This window comes from Symphalangus syndactylus, chromosome 21 (assembly GCF_028878055.3).
Source record: "Symphalangus syndactylus isolate Jambi chromosome 21, NHGRI_mSymSyn1-v2.1_pri, whole genome shotgun sequence".
Classification (NCBI taxonomy): domain Eukaryota; kingdom Metazoa; phylum Chordata; class Mammalia; order Primates; family Hylobatidae; genus Symphalangus; species Symphalangus syndactylus.
This window is the reverse complement of record NC_072443.2, coordinates 75,122,627-75,142,417: the sequence shown is the minus strand read 5'-3', so window position 1 is coordinate 75,142,417 and position 19,791 is coordinate 75,122,627. Positions and strand designations below refer to the sequence as shown.

The window sequence follows — 19,791 nt, the reverse complement described above, 5'->3', positions numbered from 1 at the left end:
TTAGCAAAACATGGTCATTCCGTTTGCCCTGAGCAAGCTCCATCTACCCTCACATAAGTCCTGGAAATCAGGGAGGACAGAAAAATAAGGCCACCATGAAAGAGTTATTGAGATCCTTCTTGACACCCTAGCTTGATGAAATGAAAAGACTGTAGACTGAGATGTACCTGGGTTTGAATCCCACTCCCTCATCATTCTAGTTAAATAAATTTGGCCAAATCACTGACCTTCTCTTTACCTTCATTTCGTCATCTGTGCAAGAGTCAATGTATATGATGGACCTTTTATGCCTGACACATTGGAGCACTCAATTAAATGGTAGCACCTTAGTGTTACTGGTATTGCTGCTACTTTTGCTGATATTCTTACTAACGTTCTTACTCGCTCATACTCCCTCTGAGGAAACATTAGCTCTTGTCCACAATGCCCTTTGTACTCATAGCCGTCTTTGTCTCCTATCCTCTTCTGATCACTCCATGGGGCCACCAGCAGGTTTCCTCATGCAATATATAAATAGCAAATATTGGAACCAGAGTATTAATTTAGCCTAGACTTTGTTCCAGCCTTCCCACTGGCCTGCCTTGTAGATGGATGAACTGGAGCAGAAATAAGGAGGCAGTGTTCTTTCTTCGTATCGCACACCTAAGGGATTTTTTTTTAGTCTTCTGAGAACATTAAATTCTACCTCTAGCTCAAAGTAACTCTCAATGAGAGAAATCATTCATGGGAAACAGGGGAAGGCTGCTGAACTTCAAAGCCAAACTGAATCGCAGCTGGTACCCCCTGCAACTCTCAAGAATAGGAAAGCAGCAGTCGGAAAATCTAGAATGGAGGGCTGTGGGGTGGGGGTGAGGATGAACAACCACTCTGGCATTTAAATAACATTGACAGCTTAAACTCAAGCAATCATTTAAAGAAAATTCCAACATAAGGTGAAGTGGTTTAAAATGTAAAAAGTTGACTCTTCTGCAGAGGCAACTTTTTATACTTTACTTGTCATTCTCATATGAAACCTGCAAGTCCATATTAAGAAACTGTTGCCTGGAAATTGGAAGTGTTGAAGATGATCGATAAAGTTACCTTACAGGGAAGTCTGAGCCAAAGCCAGCTTTTTAATTTTATTTTGTTTCTCCTGTTTATCTTGTAGGCGTGTTAAGAATGGATTGCTGGCTCATAAATGTAACTGATTATTTGGCTGGTTATGTAGCAGTTGCTATTTTGAACTCCTTCTGAGTTTCTGGCTTTCTCGTGGGAAGTTTAATAGCTCATTAAATGGCATACCCTCTCATTTTTATCCAGCCTCACTTTCTGCTGTTTTCATATGTGCTGAGGAATTTGGAGATGTACCCTCATTTGAACAAATAATGCAGGATAAAGAGCCATGCTCAGCCCCCGACACAGTAAAGTTTTTTAATAATGTAAATTTGAGTTCTTAGTGAGTATTGAAACAGAGCTATATAGTTTCCAAACTTAGTCAGATCTCGTTTAATCTTCACGAGGTAGCAAAGTATTCATTCATTACAAATACTTCCTACAAAGTTCCAGGCATTGTGTTCAATGTTGTGTCTGCAATTCTAGATAGCATCATTTCTCTATTTTTAAATGAGGAACCTGGTTTCAGCAAGATGAAGTGACTTGGCCAAGATCACAGGAGTGAGCAAAAAACCCAGTTCCTCTGATTCAAATCCCATGTTCATTTCCACAGAATAAACATATAGCTAAAAGGAGCTTTAGAGATCATATCAATGTTTTTACTTTGTATATGAGAAAAATAAGCATTCGGCCCAAGTTTACACATGTGTACTGTGTATACACATGTACACATAGTGAAATGGGGAGGGGAACTCAAGTCCCACAACACTTAGTGTATTGTCTTACACAAAAGGATACATTAAGATTAACTTATTGTATATTTTTAGGTCATCTCTGAAGTCTACTTTCTTCTCTGAAGTACATGCTCCAAAATTTCTTCTCCAAGTACATCCCCTCAGGGCACCTTAGAATATAAGAGAAACATTCTGACCAAATTTGTCTCCATCTTGACCTCAGGCACTTTATTCTGTGTTGAAACTTCTTTTTCTTTTTTTAAGAGAAGTCTTTATTTACTTGTTTTGAAAAAAAAAAGCTGGCTAAGTTGGTTGCTTTTTGGTGATCAGTGAGACCAAACTCCATATCCTTGTCCAACTCTCGATTCCTCATTGGTTTAACCTTGGCTGTAGCTGTGGCCACTGTAGGAGCAACAGTGATAGCAGAGGTCACACGGGCAGCAGCCACAAGGCAGGTAGATCAGCCAAGAAGGTCTTGACCTTTTCAGCAAGTGGGAAGGTGCAATCAGTCTCCACAGACAAAGCCAGGACTTCTTTGTACTCATTGATGATAAAATGGGGTACTGATGCAACAGCTGGTAACCAATCTGCAAACACTGGCACCATGCAGACACACTGGCACCATGCAGACACCCTGGAAGCGAGGATGCAGAGTGTCCCCTGTGATGTAAAGCACTTCAGGGATGTAGATCCTGCCATTGTCAGACGCTTGATGATCCACCAAGGAATAGGGAAGATGTTCAGCCGTATGGCTTCACTGGCTCCCACTTTGTCTCCAGTCTCATTGAGCTGCACATCCCTTAAAATTTCAGTGATGCCCCTGGAGATTTTAGTGGTGATGCCTAATGCCTGGAAGAAGGAAGTCTTCTCTGGCCCCAGCATGGTGTTCTGGGCACAGAGACTTCACATGGGGCAGTGGCACCAGCATTGGTGGTAGCTGGCACCTTATTGGCCAGCAGTGTGTCCCTGAACTCAGAACATAATGAACATGACCCAACTGACAGCTCCAACTGGTCCCTCAACTAAGAATTTTGCCTCTCTCCCGTCTGAAGGCATAGTCAGCTTCTCAAAATACAAATTGTGTTGGTGGTTTCCCACTGCATTTAGAAGAAAATGCTGCGTCTGGTCCTGCAGGGTGCTTCAATGTGAGCTTCTTTGCCTGCTTGTCCAGCCTCATCTTGTTCCCCTCTCTCTCGCCCTCATGACCATTTGGCCATGCTGGTCTGCTTTTAGTTCTGGAATGTCTCAAGTTCTTTCCTGCCTTAGTACATGCTGTGCTGTCCTTTGTACGGGTCTTCCCATCTCTTTACTTAGCAAACTCCTCCTTATCCTTCAGAGTCTCAGGAGAAATGTCCCTTCTTCAGAGAGGCTCTCTCTAATTCCATTCTCAACCAGGTGTCTCTTTTTTCTTCCTTATAGCCCATCTACCTTTCATGACACTTATATGAATTTGTCATCACATATTTATTTGTGTAATTGGCTATTTAATGAGCTCCGATGAAAGAAGGGACTATGTCTATTATTTTCACCACTTTGCCTGGCACGTGGTAGTGGCTTAGTAAATATTTATTGGATGCATACATTAATGGCATCTAGTGAATCCTTTAAAATCTAGTCATTAACATGTCTGTTCTGGCCTGTGTTTAGATCTCTGGAAAGCCAACACTTGTCTTATTTATCTTTGCCATTCCCACAGTACCTCATGTGGTCCCCAATACAAAGCAAATGTTTAGTAGTGTTTATAGAAGAATCATCTCATGAAGGAATACAATTCAATATTATTGCTGATCCCCAGGAACAGATCATCAACAGAGGCTGTAAGCATCCTCAGTCCAACTAGAAAAATTCTCTACCATCCTGCCCACCTGCCTTGTTGAACAGGCTAATGTGCCTTTGCAGCTTTGTTGAGTTTCCACTTGTTTAAAGCTGTGTTGGTGAATGTTATTTTAATGCAGGTATCATTAGTTTGAAAAAGCTCTTACTTAGCCCCTTCACAGATGTCTTGAAAAATATCGGCAGCCTAACTGATGATGCCATCCATGGAGACTGGATAGCTTAAGACTGTTAAATTAAACATAAATCAAGGAGGAAAAGGGAATAAAAGTGACCTTCTGGCCACCAGTAATCATCCTTCTGGCCACTAGTCTTTATCCTCTGGAGGATAACTTTGCTACTGCAGTTTTAAATCTAGAAATATAAATGGGTTGTTGGTAGGAAGAGTGGTAATATCCTGAAGGAATTGGTATCGTTTTTGTACTAGGAGATCCTACCTGCTTTCTCAATGACCTCTCTACAAAAAGAGCTTGAGGAAGTAGTGCATACAATGGATTGAAGCTGAATGAATCAAAATACCAACGGACTATTAGGTAGATTTGTGCCTGCTACACTACTAGTGGATTGCACTCTCTGGCCAGCTGAGCTGAAGTGTCCTCCCATGGGTCGGTCTTTGGGTGTGGGCCATAGACCAGCAACATCTGTATCACCTGAGAACTTGTTAAAAATGCAGAATCTGTGGCTTCCAAATCTACTGAGTCAGAATCTCTATTTCAACAAAAACCCCTCAGTGATTGTATGCACATTTATTTTGGAAGCAAGATAAAGAAGAGAGAGGAGCAGAGCGAGAGCTACAGCCAACTGTTATGTCTAATGAATCCTATGCAGCACCCTTTGCCTTCTAGTCAGTATCCTTTAGAAAGAGACCATTATCATGGCAGAACTTTAAGGTATTTTATCTTCCCATGTGGTATACCCCATGTCATGAGAGTCAAGCAAAGTCCCAGGTCCTGGCTGACTCAGAGAGAAAGACTTTCGCAAGAATTTCATGAACTCCAAAATGACAACAAGTAACAAACTTGCTCTCGCTAATTTCAGCCAAAAGCCGTAAATACTCACATCCCTAAGACAGAATGGCTGGAGGCAGAGAACTGAGAAAGCTTAGCATTTAATATGTCAAAAGATATAAGAATAAACTCTTTGGTAACCTATAATAAAAACAACAATATAAATTCCTAGACAAGAAAAAAGTTTATTTTATCTATACCTATAGCCTTGCTTACAGTGGTCTGGAACTGGGTTTCTGGGCTGAAGATATGAATGACAGAGAAAATAAAACTTAGTTATCTGGGAAGAAAAGAAAAACAAGAAAATTCACCATGCCATTGTCTGACTATTACATGGAATCTAGTTTTGAAGACTTGAGATGAATATTAGGGAAAGAACTGTAGATTTAGAACCTGTTTTATTTCATTCATTCAAAGTCTGTTTTAACATTGAACTTTAAGAGTTTCAATGCTATACCTCAATATCATATGTTTAACCTCTTAATTTGCAGTGACCCCATACAGTAGTAAATTTTCTGTAAATTATACCAAAATCTGACCAATAAAATTAGTATTCCCTTTTTCTGGGAAGAGTAACAGAGTGATAAAGAGAGGTAACAATTTCTGTATGAAATGCAGCCTCATGCAGGCAGGCTTATAAGGGAAACTGAGTCTCAAAGGGCATTGCAGAGGGACATGTGTGCATGGAAAAGAAAAATTACATGTGAGACTGAGGCCATAGGGGAGTGCCTGTTGACTTCAGACCTCTGAGAAATTTTTCAGAGTCCTCAGAACAGCTTTAACTCTGCTCCCCAAGCAGAGGAGAAAATAGTGTCTTTTAAATATATTTTCACAGAGTAGCATCCTTTATTATTATTATTATTATTTTAATATTTTTGTTTTTTGAGGTGGAGTCTTGTTCTGTCACCAGGCTGGAATGCAGTGGCACAATCTCGGCTCATTGCAACCTCCACCTCCCGGGTTCAAGTGATTCTCCTGCCTCAGCCTCCCGAGTAGCTGGGACTACAAGTGCGTGCCACCATGCCCAGCTAATTTTTGTATTTTTAGTAGAGATGGTGTTTTACTATGTTGGCCAGGATGGTCTCGATCTCCTGATCTCATGGTCCGCCTGTCTTAGCCTTCCAAAGTGGTGGGATTACAGGCATGAGCCACCGCACCTGGCCTCTTTATTATTTTTAATGTATTTTTTTCTCCCACTACAGTGAGGAGCTACCCAGTAGAGATTCCCACCAACACACACACACGCAAAGGATCCTTCCACATAGATACATAAATTTCCATTGTCCTAGTTAGCATGGTTTCATCTTCCATTCAGGTTTTCAAGGCAGGGTCTTAAATCCTGACTTGGAGCCTTAAGGAGCAGTAAAAGCATTAAACATGGAGTTGTTTTTCCTCAAAATTCAACTGTGAAATATTTAAATCCTGAAAAAAAGGAAAAAAAAAGAACTTTTGTGAATTTTAATCTCATGGTATTGCTAGCATATGGGCAACTTCAGAAATAAGACAATGACTTGTTTCAAAAGAAATCTGATTTTTGATAGACTTAAGTGTCCTCTGCCCACACCATCCCAGCTGTCTGTTGGGTTGATTGGTCAGTCCATACTGGGGTTTATGGGATTAAGATTGTTTTAACAAAAGCTATGAGTTTTTTTTATTAAAAAAAATGTTTTTAAGCTATGCTTATATAGTGATCAGACATATGTGTCCTTATATGATTTTAAGAATTACCCCCCAAAGTAGACAGACAAAATACAATTGATTTTGTTTATAGGTGAGGACATTGAGGCTCAGTGAAGTTAAGCGATGTGCCCAGAGTAGTATATCTGGAACTATAATCCAGGCCTCCTGACTCTTACACCTATTATTCAGTTTTATAATACAAAATTGCCTCATCTGCTTCTAGGAAAAGAGCATTTCTCTGAATTCCATATCATGTATTGGTGTCCCATTGTCCTGATGAATAGCCTCTAACTTTGTTCTGTCAATACTAATCTCCTTCTTTTACTATAGGCAGTTAAAAGTAGCCATGCAGCAGCCTGAATGTTTTCCTGCCTATGTATTTCTTCCACCAAATATTCCTCTTCCTCATTCTTAAATTCTGCCTTCCATAAAGCCCTAGGGCATGGACACAATGCGGCTAAGTTCTTTACAACAGAATAACAAGGATGGCCTTTAGTCCGGTTTCCAATGTCTTGATCTTCATTTCCATCTAAGAACTCATCAGAATGGCCTTTACTGTTCATATTTCTGTCAACCTTCTTGTCACACAAATTAAGTAATCTCTAAGAAGTTTCAGACTTTTCCTAGTCTATCCTTCTCCTGAGTCCTCACCAGAATCACTCTTAACATTCTGTTTATGAAAGTTCAGGCTTTTTCTAGCTTGTTCTTCCAAAGTCTTTCAGCCTCTACCAGTTACCTAGTTCTCAAGCTAATTCTACATTTTCAAGTATCTGCTGTACAAACAACCACACTTCTTGGTACCAATTTTCTGTCTTAGTCCTTTTCTGTGGCTATAACAGAATACCTGAGACTGGGTAATTTATAATGAATAGAAATTTATTTGGCTCATGATTCTGGAGACTGGGAAATCCAAAAGCATGGCACCAGCATCTGTGAAGTCCTTCTTGCTGTGTCATAACATGGCATAGGGCATCACATGGTGAGAAAGCAAGTGAGTGCAGTTCAGCTTAAGTGACCTCTTTTCATAAAGTCAACAGTCCTATCATGAGGGCCCTACCCTAAAGACTTTGTCTAATCCCAATTACCTCACAAAGGCTCCACAACCAATCAACATATGAGTGTGGGGATTATGTTTTCTTTATTTTTATTTTATTTTTTTGAGACAATTTTACTGATCTCGGCTCACTGCAACCTCTGGCTTCCGGGTTCAAGTGATTCTCCTTCCTCAGCCTCCTGAGTAGCTGGGATTACAGATGCCTGCCACCATGCCCAGCTAATTTTTTGTATTTTTAGTAGAGATGGGGTTTTGCCATGTTGGGCAAGCTGATCTTGAACTCCTAACCTCAAGTGATCTACCTGCATCGGCCTTCCAAAGTGCTGGGATTACAGGCGTGAGCCACCATGCCTGGCCAGGATTATGTTTTCTACACATGAAATTTGAGGAACACATTTAAACCATAGCGCCCTCATTTGAATTATTTCAGAATTTTTTGGTTTACAGTATATTTGAGTTCTCTTTAGCCACCCTTTGATTGACCAGATTTAAACATTCTTTAATCCAAATATTCATGAAAGCCTATTTAAGGGACATATGGATGTGTACATGAAACCCATATCTCAACCACTCCTCTCCCCTCTTATCATGACCCCAAGATAGAACACACTCAAGATAGACAAGGCTCTCACTCTGGAGTTCCTTCACCTAGGGAGCGGTTTGACTTATGGATAATGCCATGTTAATGGCACTTCCTGAACCATTGACTTGGTTCCCTATATTTTCCATCCAAGGGAAAGCCAAAGGTGTATCATTGGTTCTTAGGGCCCTACTCTAATGGCTGGTTATAAAGCCAAAGATGCAGCCACAGTCTATTCCAGGGCTCAGAATTTAAGGTATCTCTCCCTACTTCTCTCCATTGGAAAAGAACTAGCTTTTCATAAGTCCCAACCCAAATCATTTTACCAGAACCTGAAGGGTTTATCTCTCACTGGATTTTTTTCCAGTCAGCAGATAATAGTAATGAATCAATTGTTTCATCTTAATTAAGAAGACACATTTAATAAATCACAATGATCATCTGGTTCTTTTCTATTGACCAATACACAGTTGCAGACTATATGTAATATAGAGCTAAGACACAATTGCTACCTCTATATTGCACATTAGCACTATTTTGGTTTATTATTCCAGCTGTCAAAGATAATCACAAACAACTTAAAGAATTACCTCCTACAAATCTTCCACCTATCTCAAGACTAGTATTCCTTTCAGGTGAATTTTCTTAAGTTACAGATTTTTTTAAAATTATGGTGACTGTAGATAAAAGCAATATATTATATGTTTATTTTTTTTTTCCTTTCCAACTTTTGAAAGTCTCTGCTTTGGGGCAGAAACTATGGGGTTTTCTAGGTATAAATTCATATTGTTCATGAGGAGAGATAATTTGACTTCCTTTCTTCCTATTTTGATGCCTTTTATTTCTTTCTCTTGCCTGATTGCTCTGGCTAGGATTTCCAGTAGTATGTTGAATAGGAGTGGTGAGAACAGGCATCCTTGTCTTGTTACAGTTCTCAAGGAGAATGCTTCTAGCTTTTGCCCATTCAGTATGCTCTTGACTGTGAATTTATAACAGATGATTCATTATTTTGAAGTAGTTTCCTTTGATGCCTAGTTTGTTGAGGATTTTTAACAAGAAGGGATGTTGAATTTTATCAGAAAGCCTTTCTTTGTCTCTATTGAGATGATCGTATGATTTTGTTTTTAGTTCTGTTTATGTGATGAATCACATTTATTGATTTACACATGCTGAGCCAACCTTGCATCCCAGGAATAAAACCGACTTGATTGTGTTTGATTTGCTTTTTGATGTGCTGCTGGATTCGGTTTGCTAGTGTTTTGTTGAGGATTTTTGCATCCATGTTCATGAGGGATATTGACCTGAAGTTTTCTATTTTTGTTATGTCCCTGCCAGGTTTTGGTATCAGAATGATGCTGGCCTCATAGAACAGAATGAGTTGGGGTGGAGTTCCTCTTTCTCAATTTGTTGGATGAGTTTTAATAGGATTTGTACCAGCTCTTCTTTACACATCTGGTATAATTCAGCTGTGAATCTGTCTGGTCCGGGGCTTTTCCTGGTTGGTAGGCTTTTTATTACTGATTCGATTTCAGAACTCATTATTGGTCTCTTCAGGCTTTTCAGTTTCTTCCTGTTTCAATCTTTGGAGGTTGTATGTTTCCAGGAATTTACCCATCTCTTGTAGGTTTTCTAGTTTGTCTGCAGAAAGGTGTTTGTAGTAGTCTCTGAGTAGTTTTTGTATTTCTGTGAGGTCAGTAGTAATGTCCCCTTTGTCATTTCTAATTGTGTTTATTTGGATCTTCTCTCTTTTTTCTTTATTAGTCTAGCTAGCAGCCTATTAGTCCTCTTCTTTCAAAAAACAAATTCTTGGTTTCACTGATCATTGGTGTCATTTTTGCATCTCAATTTCATTCAGTTCAGCTTCGATTTTTCTTATTTCTTTTCTTCTGCTATCTTTGGGGTTGGTTTGCTCTTGTTTTTCTAGTTCCTCTAGGTGTCATATTAGGTTGTTAATTTGAGATATTTCTAATTTTTGATGTGAGCATTTAATGCTATAAAGTTTCCTCTTAAGATTGCTTTACATGTGTCTCAGAGATTCTGGTATATTATAGCTTTGTTCTCGTTAGTTTCAAAGAATTTCTTGATTTCCCCCCTAATTTCATTGTTTACACAAAAGTCATTCAGGAGCAGGCTGTTTAATTTCCATGTAATTGTATGGTTTTAAGAGATCATCTTAGTATTAATTTCTGTTTTTATTGTGCTGTGGTCCAAGAATGTGTTTCTTATGATTTGGAGTATTTTTTAGTTTGTTGAGAATTGTTTTATGGGTGATTGTCTGGTTGATTTTAGAGTGCATGCCACATGTAGAAGAGAAGAACATATATTGTATAGATGTCTTTTACACCCATTTGGTCAAGTGTCGAGTTTAAGTCCCAAATATATTTGTTAGTTTTCTGCTTCCATGATCTAATACTGTCATTGCAATGTTGAGGTCCCCCACTATTATTGTGTGGTTATTTAAGTTACCTCATAGGTATGCAAGAACTTGTTTTATGAATCTAGGTGATCCAGTGTCTGACTATATTGTGAAATTCTTATAGTGAGTTATTTAGCTCTATCAGATCAGTTTGGTTGAGCTCTTGTATCATTTTATTGGATTCCTTAGATTCCTTGGATTGGGTTTCAACTTTCTCCTGAATCTCAATGATCTTTGTTACTATCTAGATACTGAATTCTATGTCTGTCATTTCAGCCTGGTTAGGAACCATTGCTGAAGAGCTAGTGTGATTGTTTGGAGGTAAGAAGACACTCTGGCTTTTTGAGTTGCCGGAGTTCTTGAGCTGGTTCTTTCTCATCTGTGTGGGCTGATGTTCCTTTAATATTTGACGTTGCTGTTCTTCGGATAGGATTTTTTTGCTTTTGTATTCTTCAGTGCCCTTGAGGGTTTGACCCAGTTGACTGGCTTTGTTCCTGGATTATTTCAGGGTGCCAAGACTCAGCTCAGCACTCCTAGGCTGTGTGCTCTAACCCTGGAGGGCTGGGACCAAGCCTATAGCTTTACTCTCTGGCCCCTTGAGGTTAAGCACCTGCTGTGTTGGAGGGGCTGAGGTGTTCCCACTCCACTGGTAAAAATGCCCTGATGGGGTGCTGGCAAAAGCGCTTCATTGGGGTGGTGGCAGCAGGGTCCATGCTCTTGTGCATGTATGCCGGCAGTAGTGGGGTGGTAGAGACCACATGTGTGTGCTCCCTCCAATAGCATTGATGTGGTGGTGTCTGTGTGCATATGCTGGTGGTAACAGTGGTGTAGGAGGGTGTGCACACACCAGCAAATGCGGGGTGGTGGCATCCATACGCACACATGTACTGTACACTTACACTGGCAGGGGCAGGGCAGCAGTGGCGAGGTTCACATGTGCACTGGTGGCAATAGCATGGTGAGGTCCACACATGCTGGCAAAGCAGTGGGAGGAGGCTGTGGGCAAGTGCACATCCTCTGGGGTCCAACTACTGAAGCTCTCTGACAGTTAGGCGGGGACTACCAGCAAAGAATCTATGGTGATGGCTGCCAGAAAGTGCATCCAAGGCTGCGCTGCAAGCAGATACAGCCAGGCAGGGACCACAGGAGAGACCAACAAACAGGGGGCTGCTCAGATCAGACTGGTCCTGTCCCACAGGCAAGACCACCCTGCTTTGTCTAGGTCCAAGAGTCAACAAAAGCCAAAGCCACCTAGAGGAGCATGGCAAGCCTTGGGGTATGACATCCCTGGCCATGCTCCACTGTAGCCATTCTCAAGCCAAACCCTCTGGGCTCCACATAGGCTAGAGTTCTGTCCCTGCCACCTCTCCAAGCAGCTGTCCCTGTCAGCTCAAATGTTCATGGGGGTCATATGGTCTCCTACAGCTAGGATTCTGAAGATCCATGGTGAGAGTAGGCCACTCCTTGCCTATTTAACTCACTCCTTCCCCAAGAGCCACTGAAGACCAGGAATAAGTCCTGGTACTCAGCAGCCCTGTGCAGGGTTCCTACCTTACTCCCCGTGCAGCTCAGGGTTTGCATCCTCCCTCCGTCTATTCTCAATGCCTCCTTCTGAAGGTCTGCTCAGAGTGTGCCAGTCTTCTCTATCTGGTCTTTTTGTGGGAGATGTTCTTCCTGCCTGCATATAGTTGGCCATCTTGGTTCTTCTTCCTGAAAATTTATAAGAGAGTGGATTTTAAGTGTTATGACCTAGAAATAGGAGGCATGGCATGCCAAGCAGGCCATGTAAGGAAACCTCAGGAAGCCTCAGTGTGGTCAGAAGACAGAGTAGCAGAAACAAGGGCCCTTTCAGGTAAATTTTAAAGAGACGGTTCTGGTACAAAGCTGTAGCAACAGCATTCATTACCAAAGTGCATTTTCTTGTTCATGGAATCACTCAATGCACGGCACAAACTGCCATTTTTTCACTCATTTAACAAATCTTTACTGTGTGACTACTCTGTGCCAGGCACTGTTTTAAGATAGATAGATAGATTATATATATATATGTTTGTGTGTGTGTGTGTATGTGTGTCTATTAAACCTCTTTTTCTTTATAAATTTATATATATAAACTCTTCCTTTGGAAGGGTTTATAGTCTAGCTGGAGAGAGAGATAAATATATCAATATTCATTGTTAAATTGGAGTAGGAATAAATGACTAAATAAAGCAGTGACTGGAAGCAGGAAGTGTTGGACAGTGAGGATGGGAATTGCAATTTTATATATGATGGTCATGGGAGGCCAAATGGAGAAGGAAATCGTGTGAGCAAAGACTGAAAAGACATACAGATATGTAGGGAAAGAGCAATCCAGGCAGAGAAGTTAGGCAGTGCAAAGTTCCTGAGGCTAGAGAATGCTTGGTGAGTTTTACAAACAAGGAGAAGACGATGAAGTGGCTGGGGAGGAATCAGTGTGTTGTAGAGCAGTAGTGGACAGATGAGGTCAGCGTGGAGCTCAGGATCATACCACGTAAAGTTCTGACAGGCATCAAAAAGTCTTTGAGTTTGTGTCTGGATGAGATGTGAACTACTCAAAGATTTGAGTGGAGGAATTACATGGTCTGTCTTAATTTTAAGAGAATCACTCTTGCGCCCATGTGTTCATGTAACAAACACTTATTGAGCATATACTTAGCATCAAGCTTGACGCCAGGAATTGGGGACACAAAGTTAAACAAAATTTGGCTTTTTCTTTCAGTTCATGGAATCTGCTGCAGCTATTTATACAGGTTGCTGTGAAAATGAGTTAAATGTCTTATTTAATTCAGTACATGGGCAAGGACCATGGGTTGTGAGTGAGTGAGGCTATAGTTTTATTCCACTGCTGAGTGCCTCAACCATTCCCATATATTGCCTTCTGTTTTCTTGGTGCCAAGCCCATTTTTCACAGCCTCATCCATTATTTTCCCCTAATAATTTCTTTCTTATGGCTAAATCAAGGCTGGTATATATTCAAGTTAAAGTGTTTTGTTTCAAAATGTATTTCATCAGATTTCAAAAAGCCAAGTTCTCTCTGTAAAGAGAAATGCAAATTATCCAAAGGAATCTTATGATCATTTGCAACTGTGGGTTGCTTTATTGAGGAGCATGCAAGTAAGGAATGCTAAAATCATTTCCACTTCCCCTCTCCACTCTCTCCAAGTTGGCAATTAAATCACTATATGTGAATCTTGAGGCAGAATGAATGTTCTCAGGCCAATTTGGGGGTAAATTATCTGGTAAAAGAAACCAAAACCAGCCTCCCTAATAACTTCCATAACACAAAGTCACTTCTTACTGTTACTGTGTCTGTGACATAATTTACAAAATTCCCTTTTGCCAAGAGGGGACTAAGTGGGCATGCTCTTCATACCCAGGTTATTAGTCAGCTTTTGCTCTATAGCAAGCTATCACTAAGTCTCAGCAGCACACAGTAATCAGCAATTATCTCTGTTCAAGTTGGGCAGTTGAGCTGGTGTCTCTGCTTCAGGGTGTGGGTTGTGCTCAAATCTACTGAGGCCAAGACTGAAGAACTGGAGCATGTTCCTCTCACTTTAGACATTAGAAGCTCCCAGTATAGTGAGTTGAAAGGTGTCCCCACACCCGACAAAATGATATGTCCGTGTTCTAACCCCTTGATATGGTTTGGCTGTGTCCCCACCCAAATCTCATCTTGCATTTTAGCTCCCACAATTCCCAAGTGTGGTGGGATGGACCCGGTGGGAGATAATTGAATCACAGGGGTGGGTCTTTCCTATGCTGTTCTTGTGATAGTGAATAAGTCTCACGAAATCTGATGGTTTGATAAGGAGGAATTCCCCTGCACATGCTCTCTGTTCCCTGCCACTGTGTAAGATGTGACTTGCTCCTCCTTGCCTTCCACCGTGATTGTGAGGCCTCCCCAGACATGAAGAACTATGAGTCAATTAAACCTCTTTTCTTTGTAAATTACCCAGCCTTGGGTATGTCTTTATCAGTAGCGTGAATATGGACTAATACACTTTTTGAACCTGTAAATGTGATCTTATTTAGGAAAAAAAGTCTTCTATAAGTTGAATGTTTGTTTCCCCCCAAATTCATATTTTGAAGCCCTAATCCTCAATATGATAGTATTTGGAGGTAGGGCCTCTGGGAGGTAATTAGGTTTAAATGAGGGTGGAGCATCCATGATGGTATTGGTTCCCTTTTAAGAAGAGGGAGAGACATGAGCACTCTCTCTCTCTCTCTCTCTTCAACTATGTGAGGCTGTGGCAAGAAGGTGGCCATCTGCAAACCAGGAAGACGGTCTTCATAAGACATGGCATCTGCTAGCACCTTGATCTTGAACTTTTCAGCCCCCAGAAGTGTGAAAAATAAATATCTGTTGTTAAAGTCACCAAGTCTATGGTATTTCATTATAGCAGCCCAAGCTAACTAAGACAGTGTCTTTGTAAATGTAATTAAGTCCAGGATCTTAAGATGAGATAATCATTTGCAATCTATGTGGGTACTATATCCAATGACCAAGTAAGTGTTCTTATAAGATACAGAAGAGAAGATGGTACAAGGAGGCTGTGGAAAGATAAAGACAGAGATTAGAATTAGGCAAGCAGAAGCCAAGGAACACACTTTGCAGGGAGAACAGCTTTGTTGACCTCTTGAATTTGGAATTCTGGCCTCCAGAACAGTGAAAGAATTTCAGTTATTTTATACCATCAAGTTTGCAGTAATTTGTTACAGCAACCACAGAAAACCAATACACAGAGGGATGAATAGAAACATATGAAGATCATACAACATAAGCTTGGAATCCAGACATTGTCCCTTCCACCTACCTTCCATTAGCCAAAACCTGTCACCAGGACAAGCCCAGTACCCATGCAGCTGGGATGTACACTACTCCTATGGAGGTCAGGGAGGAGTGAAAGCAAGTGATTTTTTGTTGAATAATAATCTACCACACTTTGTTTTGTTTCTTTGGTAGCATTCGCTCACTAGGTCTTCCTTCCAAATCTAGGATTCCAGAAGACAACTCAGAACTTACCTGGGGATTTCTGGACATAGAAACCAGTGTTCTAAGATAAAAGCATGATGGATGAATCATAGGAAGTTCAGAGGATATGAGCCAAGTTCCCAAAGAGGAAATGGTAAGGATCTCTAAGCCTCAACTAGCCTCCGGTCACTGCACAGATCTCCAACACTTTAGATACAAAAGATACACCATGCATATACACCTCTCCTAAAGCATTGGTCCTGAATGCTATGCTCTTTGATCCTGGTGAGCTGAGCTGAAAGTTGCTGAGAGGACTGTTTTCTAACCTCTTTCCTTTTGACTCATGTTTTTTAGAATGGGCCTTGGACCACCTGTATTGGAATTACTTAGGATGTGATATGGTTTGGCTGTGTCCCCACCAAAATCTCATCTTGTTTTGTAGCTCCCATAATTCCCACATGTTGTTGGAGGGACCTGGTGGGAGATAATTGAATCGTGGGGGTAGTTTCTCTCCTACCGTTCTCATGGTAGTGAATAAGTCTCATGAGATCTGATGGTTTTATAAGGGGAAATCCCTTTCACTTGGCCCTTATTCTTTCTTGACTGCTGCCATATAAGATGTGCCTCGGCCAGGCGCAGTGGCTCATGTCTGTAATGTCAGCACTTTGGGAGGCCAAGTTGGGCAGATCACGAGGTCAGGAGATCGAGATCATCCTGGCTAACACAGTGAAATCCTGTCTCTACTAAAAATACAAAAAAAAAAATTAGCCGGGCATGGTGGCAGGCACCTGTAGTCCCAGCTACTCGGGAGGCTGAGGCAGGAGAATGGCATCAACTCAGGAGGCAGAGCTTGCAGTGAGCAGAGATCATGCCACTACACTTCAGCCTGTGGGCCAGAGCGAGACTCCGTCTCAAAAAAAAAAAAAAAAAAAAAGATGTGCCTCTTGCCTTCTGCCATGATTGTGAGGCCTCCCCAGGCACGTGGAACTGTGAGTCTATTAAACCTCTTTTTCTTTATAAATTACCCAGTCTCAAGCATGTCTTTATTAGTATCATGAAAATGGACTAATACAGGGTGCTTCTTACAAATGCAAGTTTTTCAATCTACTGCTCACCCCCTGAATCAGAATCTCTGGCAATTTTAACAGACATCTCAGAGAATTTTGATGCACACTAATTTAAACATCACTGTTGTTTCTCAAAGTTTTACACTATTTTGTATATATCACCAGCACCCATTAGCAGATGTGAGTGATCCTGTACTTTCTGGGAATATGGGTTCACCATTCTAAGTCTCTGTGGTGGGAAATTTCCTTCAACTCTAGTGTTTTCTCTCTCAAGTTCATGAATATTAACCTTCTATTCTACAACGTGTTTGCTCCATTTAAGACAAATATCTTCCCCTAAACTTTTGGTTAAATTGAGGCTTAATGGTTTTGCTGAGGCAGCAGCTTTGTGCATTGCTCACCATGCCATTCTTCACAGCCTTCTATGTCTTCACCCTGATGCTGGATCACTCTGGTGTTGAGGAGGGGACACATGGGAAGGAGTTCATCAGAGTCTCTTTTCCAGAGAAATCTAGATATGCTCATTCAAAAAGTACTTGGTATTTACTTTTGGGGGCCTCACAACTCCTGTGAAGCATTTTGAGGGCTCCTAGGTGAGGAGGCCTTAGTTTAAAGTTTACAGTAGTGTAGCTAGATGATTCATTTCTATAATGAAAACAATAATAAAGTGATAACTAACATTTACTGAGCACTTACCACATGCCAGGCACTGGTCTAAACTTCTTACCTGCTTTATCTCATTTCACCCTTGTACTGCTCTGAGGAGTAGGTATCATTATTAACTCCATTTTATGGTTGGGAAACACAAGCCTTTGAGAGGCCATATAGCTAGCCCCAGTTCAATAACCTCTTTCTCTCAGGCCACATGCTGATTTTGCTCACACCTCTTAGAGTTCCCCTTGCTGAAGACTAAAGTAAAATTACCTGGCCTATTGTCAAACCATACAGATCACCTTAACTTTTCCCCTGAAAGAAGGGGACTCCGGAGAAATAATCAGTAGCCTTGAATACTCTTTGGCTTGACCCATGGGCATCTCGTGGCCATGTCTTACGTGTGCATTGCTTATCTGTTCATTTTCCTGCACACTATTTACTATTTACCTGTTCATTATTTTAACACAAAATTGAGTCTCCAGTGTCCAATGGGGTGACCACCAGTATACAATACATTCACGGTGATAAGAGCAATGAGGAAAATTAGGCAAGTTTAGGAAAAAGAGAGTGTTGAGTTTGGCAGTAACATTTGAAATAAGATAGGTGCAATGGTTTGGATATCTGACTCTCCAAACCTCATGTTGAAATTTGATCCCCAATATCGGAAGAGGGGCTTAATGGGAGGTATTTGGCTCATGGGCTGAAGCCCTCATGAAGAGATGAATATCCTCCTTGGCGAGGTCGGGAGGGGATGAGTGAGTTCTCACTCTGTTAGTTCCTGCAAGAACTGGTTGTTAATGCTTTTCCCGTTTGCCCCGAGAATACTTGCAGGTGGTGCTTGCGGCTGCCGCATTTACCCCAAAATAACTTTGCCACAAAATATTTCACATTTGTTATTATGTTCACATCACTTTAGCAAATAGACTTTGGAAACAAAAGACATCATTCTATTTATAGCATTCTGTTTTTAGTAGTGGTATTTCCATTTACAAAATACAGTAATTCTCGATGGCTGAAAATGTCAAATCCTAGAAAACACAGCATGCCAATGATGTTAACATCATTCTTGGACAGTTGTTGGCTGAAGATTCATTGCATGAATCCAATGTTTCTGAAACAGACAATTCTGATCATTCAGATGATCCTGATGTTAGTTATTATACATAACTCCAAGAACAGTTTCTATATTTTATTTTCACCTTGAAAATCAGTCAGATTTACTTCAGCCACAAAGAATGTGTTTATGTAAAATTAAATGAGTGCTGGCAGTGAGCTGCACATTTTATTTTTCTAAACAGGAAAAGGGTTAAATAGAGCCTGGAGCCTCCCTGCTTGCTCTCTTGCCTCCTCTCTCACCCTGTGATCTCTGCACACGCTGGCTCCCCTTTCTCTGAAACTCCCACCTGGAGCTGATATTAGTGCCATGCTTCTTGTACAGCCTACAGAACCATGACTAAAATAAATCTCTTTTCTTTGTAAATTACCAGCCTTAGGTATTCCTTTATAGCGACACTAAATGGACTAAGACAATAGAGAAGGTCCTTTTGATAAAGTGACACTTGAGCAGAGACCTGAAGGAAGTCAGGAGAGAGCCATGAGAATAACCAGGAACAAGGTTTTCAGCCAGAGGGAAGTGTAAGTGCAAGGCAAGAGCAAAGAGTTCAGCTTGGAGGTCCCACATGAAGTGATTAGTGAGGGGGAGATAGAGCAGATGAGATCTGAGAACATGGGGAAGGTGGGGACAGGTTGCATAGGTCCTTATGGCAAGGACTCTAGATTTCATTAGAAACCATCGGAGGACAAAAGCAGGAGAGAGACATGATAAAACTTATCTTTGTCAAGAATTACTGAGATGTTGCACGGAGGACACACTATGGAGAGCACAGGTGAAAGCAAGGAAAAAAGTAAGAACAAGAGTTTGAGCTTTTTGTGTTCCTTTGTCATCTGACCCCCTCCTCAGGAAAGTGTTTTCAAGTGGAGAAAAAATACACAGGACTGTGAAGGAAACAGTTATACAAAATGCAGTTAGCAAAATGTTAAAAGAAAACTGCCATTTAGGAAAATATATGTCTCTTCATGAATTTATTAAATAACAGAATCTAGTGGTAAATCCACCATAATTTCCAAAACATGATGAGCACAAATATTTTCAAGATACTTTCAATATCTGTAATGTATAATTTTTTTATGATTTTTATTGGTAACAAGTCATACATTCTACTTATAGCACCGTGGTTTGCCACAGGTAGGCATAATTGGAGAAAATGCTCAATTTTAGTTACAAGCTAGTAAAAATGAAGTGCTTTTTTCAGCCAAGTTCAAAGGACCCCCTGAATTTTATGCATGGACCCAGGTTATAGACCCGTGAGTTAGAATGCTATTGCAATATTCCAGGTAGGAGATGTTTCATGGCTTAGATATGGTAGGCTTAATGTGATTTAGGGAGCAGTGAGGGAAATCCAATTCATTCTAATGTACAGTGGCTACTTTTTCAAAAAATCAAATTCCCAAGACATAGATTCTCTGTCCAAATCCTATTTAGTCCTGAATAACCTTATGTAATATAATTATATATTATATCATATTATATATATCATATAGCTATATTATATGTAATATAATATTACGTGTAATATAATTATATATAATTTATATATAAAATATAATTATATATATATATA

At 40.5% G+C, this 19,791-nt stretch overlaps 1 pseudogene; it reads right to left on the bottom strand.

Annotated features, from left to right (window-relative positions):
* Positions 1 to 704: 704 nt before the first annotated feature.
* Positions 705 to 3,003, bottom strand: LOC129471230 (large ribosomal subunit protein uL10-like; annotated as a pseudogene).
* Between the last annotated feature and the right edge of the window lie 16,788 nt (positions 3,004 to 19,791).